Genomic DNA, 6,909 nt, shown 5'->3' on the forward strand with positions numbered 1-6,909 from the left:
TATCAATCCCAGCCTCACATCTCTTAGAGTTGCAGGGAGATGTTTATATAAGGTGTCCATTTAATGTTTCCTATTGGCTAACATAAGTACTCTCCTGTTCCCTGTGCTGGCTGTTATGAATCCCTTTGTAAATTACCAAAATCTTTCCTTGAATAAGAATTTTAGATTGTGAATTCCATGCAGGAATCCAGCTACATAAAATCTAAGTGTGGCAATGCTCACTATGCATATAATAAATCCCTTTGTGATTCTGGAACTAAGCAAATACCCCCAAGGTCACACACACTATCTGTGGTGGGGCAGCGTTTAGTTTTCCCGAGTATTAGGATAACACTTAACCACCTTACCCAGCCATAATTTTTATTGATGCTTGAAAATATATATATTATTGCTTATGCTTGCTGGAGTAAACTGGTTTTCAGATTTCATTCTGTGGCCTGCCAAGAAATAAGTGACTGAAAGAGCATTCAATATATGTGCCAACTCATTGGAGATTTTACATATTTTTTTCTAGTTTAGCTATGAATTCAGAGCTGTGTTTCTGTACAGAAATGTAAATGCTCATAAAGTTGCATAAAATATTACACAATTAATGAGCATTTTGGTGATAAAATGAGATGCCTGTGGAGGGAATGTGACTTACCTGACCTTCAGTATGCCTAGAGAACTTTCCACTAATGGGAAGCAATACACTTCAAAAAAGATATGAAAAAAATTGGAAAGAGCCAGAGAAGAGGAACAAAAATTATTAAAGGTCTAGAAAACATGACATATGAAGAAAGGTTGGAAGAACTGGGTTAATTTAGCCAAGAGAAGGATGGAGGTTATTTGATAACTGTCTTCAAACACACAAAAAAAATAAAAAAAAAAAAGAGTTTTTATATAGAGGATGGCAATCAGTTGTTCTCTGTGTCTACAAGGGACAGAATAAAAAAAGGAGGAAAAAAGTAAATGAAGTAAATGGCTTAAATCACAACATGGGATATTTAGATTTTATATTAGGAAAAACTTCCAACTCTGAGGGTGGTTAAGCACTGGAGCAGGTCACCTAGGGACGTTTTAAAATCTCTGTTGCTGGAAATGTTTAGTGCAGATTAGCCAGACCTTTGTCTAGGGTGGTTTAAGCAACAATGAGTTTACTTTGAGCAGGGGTTTGGATAAGATGACCTTCTAAGGTTCAATTCAGTCTTGTTTTGCCATGGTTCTGTCTAATGGATGTACCGATTTGGAGCTACATACTTTCAAACAACTGTTTATTTGTGAGAGTCATGATATCATGTCAAGCTCCAAACCTCCCAAATACAAACCTACTCTTGCTGAACATTTATGTGTTTTACTCAGCCTGCAGATCAAAATCTGCTCTGTAGTTAAATTGCAGAGAATGAATAAAAAAGCTGCATTTTTCTCCTTTCCCAGGGTCTAATCCAGTTCTAAGCTCTTAGACCCAGATCCCTATAGGTATTTAAATATTAGCTCTTACTGGGCTTGTCCAGGTGAACACACACATACCTGTTGCAGTTTGAGATGCTGCAAGAGGCACACTTAAAATGAAAAAAATGTTCCCTGCACTCTCTATTTGCAGCACAGGCTCTAAATTTTATACCTGGATTTCCAGGTATCAAAAATCAACACCCAGAAAAAAGCAGTGCAGGGCACAGTTTTGCAGCATGCCCTGAGGCAAACAGAGCCTGGGTCCTTCAAAGACGCTCTGGCATCTGGCAAAAGCATGTCTATGGTACTCCTGCTGGCCCAGCATGCTATGTTAGTGTGAGAGGCAAACAGAAGCAGGGCAAGGCTGTGGTATGACCTGGCCCCAGGGCTGTGTGGTTTTGGTGGGATTTGTGGGTGTGGCGGGTGTGGGTGGATGTGTGGAGCATGGTGGGGGTATGGGGTTTGTGGGGAAGGTTTGAGGGGAAGCCACCATATGCCCCCCCCCCAACTCTGTATGGCCATGCCCACTGCAGTGCTGCCTCACCCGCACTCTGTGTACAAAGAACGGGCCTGGCCTGCCCCACTAGCACGCCTTTGGACAGGACCAGGACAGCTCCTGACCATACCTGAGGCTTCTGTCCAAAGGTACATGCTAGCGGGGCAGTACAGGCAGGGGCTGGTCAGGTCAGGTTGGGCCCATTTTCCATGAGGGTGAGGCAGTGGTGAGTGGCCTCAGGGCTGTGCCTACAGTGGGCCATGACTGCCCTGATGGCCTGGCTGGCTGCTGCTGGGGGGGTGAGCATGTGGTGGCTCATATACTCCCCACACCTACCCACATAACACAAGGCCCCCCACACCACCCACCCTCTCCTATAAATCCCACATCCCCCCACACCTACCCACACACCTACACCACCCCCAAACCCACCCACATCCCCCCACATCCTCTTACACACTGCAAGTGTGTGGTGGCCCCCTTCAAACCCCACATCTCCCCCACACCTACCAACAGACCCCACACCCCCATGTCCCCCACACCACCCTCATATCTACCCACACCCACCCACACACCTAACATCCTCCCACCCCTCCTGTATACCCCAGATCCCCCTATACCACCCTCAAACCCACCCACATCTTCTTACACACTGCACATCCCCCTACACCACACACACCCCTTACACCCACTCATACTCCTTCCCACCTCCTTCTGCAAACCCCACATCCCCCACATCACACACCCAGAGTGCCCAGCTGCCAGACATGATGAGGCTTGCTGGCAGGAGCTGTGGCTGGAGGAGCAGATGTCCCTGCATCCTGGTTAGGGAAGAGCTCTAATTTTTCTATGATAAGGAAACCAAAAACAAACATATAAACATATAGATATTTAGGGTTTATTTTATTATGATGATAAAGGCACAGTTAGGCTTCCAAATTGCTTTGAAATGTAAATATATAAATAAAACATTACCTAACTGATCTCTCTCTCTTTCTCTCTCTCTCTCTCTCTCTCTCTATCAAGAGTGAATTTGGGACTTTTTATCAGAGAATTTGCAGTTTTTAAATAGGGAACGCCAGGATTCCTTCTAGTGAAGCAAGTGGCAGGACCAAGGCAGAGGAGCCTGCTCAGGGCTGTTACCTAGGACCCAGTTGGAGGGCAAATGAGGTGGCTGATCTCTTGGCCATTTGGGGCCAGGAAGACATGCTTTGACAGTTCAAAGTAGGCCATCACACTGAGAACATCTTCCAGGTAATAGTTACCCAGATGGCAGGGCTAGGCCACACATGGAAGTAATGCCACACAAAAGCCAACTGTGTAGCCACAGTCCACTGACATCTGGCCCAGAGGTACAGATGGCTCTGTTGCAGTGCCCATGCCACAGCCTAGGTACCCGTGTGGTCCCCATCCAGGTCTGGCAGACTTGCAGACATAGTATCATAGTGCTTAGCGTCAGAAGGAACCTAAACAGATCATCAGGTCCAATCCCCTGCCCTGGGCAGGAACGGGTGCCGGGGTCATATCACCCCAACCAAATATCTGTCCAGCCTCCTCTTGAAGACCCCCAAGGTAGGAGAGAGTACCGCCTAACTTGGGAGCCCATTCCAGAGCCTAGCAGCCCTAACTGTAAAGTAATGTCTCCTGATGTCCAGTCTGAACCTTATCTTTAACATGGGGCTGCAGGTCTAAGGAGGTGGATGCTGTCCAGGTGGCAGCAGGTCACAGCCAGGCAGCAGCTCCCGCTGCTAAGCTGCTGCAGTGGGTAGAGGGTGCAGGGTACACTTTAAGTCAGGGCCTTTGCAGCAGTCCAGCTGGGATGGGGGGCTAGTGTCCTCAGATTCCAACTGGCTGGGTCTGAGAAGCTTCTGTGTGTGTGTATCCCAGAGCTTTTTACCAGGGAAGCTTTTTATACTGCCAGGGCCAGCATAGGTGCTAGCCCAGCCTCCAGCTCCCCCTGGCTGCAGATCGAGGAGGCAGGATCAATTTGCCCCAAGTGGCACAACTTGCCCCATACCAAAGTGCATGTTCAGCCACGGGTGCTGAGGCAAAAATCCCCAGCACAAATTTGTACCACTCTTATCTGAGCAGCTGCAAGTGCATATGCCTGCATGTATAGACACACCCATTCTTTTCAGTGAGGTTTAGCACCTGAATATCTATAATGATCTGAACCTTAGACCATTTCTGTAATAGGCTGCTTCTGTACAAAAAAGTCTGGCATCAGATAATAGCTTCTATAGAGAAAGCGGCAAAATATTTTCACATCCTCATAGCTTCTAGTGGCTCTGCACTACTCAACTGTAGCAGCTGTGCTGCCTGCTCTGTGGCAGTGTGAAGCTTCTTTCACTGGGAGGAATTATGTTATTTTGCCAGTATATAGGTGAGGCGGCTGGCAAACTTGTGTTTTGTTGGCAAAACTATGCTGTGGAAGCCAGACCTTAGTCTGTAACAGCCCTAACTCAACTTTTTCCTCGCTTATAGCCAAGGATCCTAGTTTTCTCTGATTAAAAAAATCCCCAATTTATTTTTTATTAAAAAAGGTAACCCAGAATTCATGACTGGTGTGGTGTTTTTATATTTTTAAAAGCCTAATATATTCGGTCTGACTTTGTAGACTGTAGAAGAGAGAGCCAACCAGGTACCAGTTGGCAAGAGAGCATGTTTTCAAAGGTTTGACCTCTGTGAAGGTAATATCTAATTCTACTGAGCAGAAAACAAACAGTTCTTGGCTCACATAAAAAATGTGATATCATTAATCACATTTTGAGGGGTTATGATCAGAACCTTGGGTTATGATCAGTCCCACAACCTTGACCTTTCACTTTACTAGTCAGATCCCATATACTGAGATATATTCTGATATACACTTTTAATGAAATATCCCTTCTGAGCAATGGTGCACTGACATTCTGACTTCCTATTGAGAATCCAAGGCCAATTCAATCTGTGTTTCTTAATAAGAGGTCAACAGATCTTTTTTTTTTCCCCCTATTTAACAAGGCTAAAGGAAAATATATAATTCAAATGTGTTAAATTGTATGCAAAGTAATTCAATATGGGCCTTGTTTACATGAAAAGCAGAACTTTGAAATATATAAAAATCTCTAAGCATCCTTTGGCAGTTAGTAGACATTTATTCATATAAGCAAATGAACTTTAATGTGCCATAGCAAGGGTTAAAGTTCTTATATAGATAATTTATTTACATTTTGAATCATATGAGCCATGTCTAATGTTTATTGTCTTGTGGAAGTGAATCTAAGTAAACCCACAGTTGCAGGATTGTGCTTCTACTTCACTCCAGCAGGGGTGTATTGATGGGGGGAGAAGTAATGATGCAGTTGCATCCCTTCTTTCATTTCTGGTCCACCCAAAATTTAAAAACAACTGCCTACCAGTGACAGCACTGTTTTTCAAGAGGCAGTGAACAAGTTACTTGACTGCGTAGCTCATTATAATTTACCTGATTCCCTCTATCTACAGTCTTCATTCCACAGGTATTAATGCCCATCTCTCTTTTTGTAATGGTCTTGATGTTCTACTAATTAAGCTATTCTTTCTTCACAATTGTGTTGTGTATTAGCTGCTCCTGGTAATGTAACTCCTATTTCACAGCCCTACAGACTGTTTTTAACTCCAGATAAAGCATTAATCCAAATGTGGAAATAACTTTCAGTGAAGCTTTGGATCCACAGTCAGGATGCTCAAGAAAGCTAGATTTTGTTTTACAATTCTTAAAAAAAGAGATGTACATTTAATTCTAGTGACAACAGGACACATGAAAGAACATCTTTTGATTTTTTGCCTACTTTGTTGTGATTTTTATACATAAAATATACTATAGCAAAATAATGCACATTAAAATAAAGTTTTATTTGTGTTTCCTTCAATAGCCCTGAGCTTCAAGCTTATTAGTAAAGCTAATAGTAAAGCTAGTAACCTAGTAAAGCTTCTACGTTCTTTTTAACTGTAGAAAAATTCTGTATTATGTTATAGGTAATGAGGCACCATAACATCTGCATCTACGTTTTCAAAATCCTTGATCTGCCTGGGAACTCTAGCAATATCCGCCCTTCTTATCAAGTTAGGCCCAAAATCACCACAGTTACCTTCTGAGGTTCCAAAATTACAACAGATTGGAAAATATATTGTGTTCTTATTCTAATGCTTTCTAAACTCACCAATACATGAAGTTACAAAGACCATACAGTTCTCATGACTTAGGCAATCCAGCAAACTTCCTTCCATAATCGTCGTCAGATCACAATTAGATTTAAAGAAATGCAGTCCTTGTGATTCAGTAGCGTTTTGTTCATTCCAGGATATGTTAGTAACACTTGTTGGTATTTTCCCCCCAGCATTCCTTATTTGGAGTTGCACTTTTAAATGTGCAGTTGTTTCTCTGAAAAAGCCAGTTTATTGGCTAATAAAAATGAATCCAGAGCTACATCCAAATATGCACAAATCCATGAGCAAGTGTATTGGTGTTCAGTGTTTGAAACTGACTTAAATTCACTATAAGGGAAAGGAAAAAGACGTGATGGGTAGAAAATGGTAAAAATAAAATTAGAAAGAGGAAAAAAAAACAGGAAGAAAAAGTGATTAGTAAAAATAGTGGACGATGGAAGAGAAAAAGAAAAAAGATTAACACAGAGGTGGGCAAAATGGCAGATCCAGCCAATGGGCAAACTCCATTTCCCAGCAGCTCCTGCCTATGTGGCTGGGTCTGGTTTCCATAGAGACACCAGCAGCAGCTGTGCTGTGATAGCGTGAGGCTGGCTTTTCCATGAAGACTGGCCCCAGCAGTGTCGGCAGAGCACACAGCAGAGCGCAGAGCTGCTCTGGAGCTCAACTGGGATCTTGCAGCAGTGATAGCATGGTTTAGAGCCAGGGCAGAGCCATGATCTTCATCCTGTATGCCCTGTGCAGGGATGTACAAGCAGTGGATTGTGGCTCTGCCCTGGCTTCTTGCAGCAGGA

Source organism: Alligator mississippiensis, chromosome 1, assembly GCF_030867095.1.
Source record: "Alligator mississippiensis isolate rAllMis1 chromosome 1, rAllMis1, whole genome shotgun sequence".
NCBI lineage: Eukaryota > Metazoa > Chordata > Crocodylia > Alligatoridae > Alligator > Alligator mississippiensis.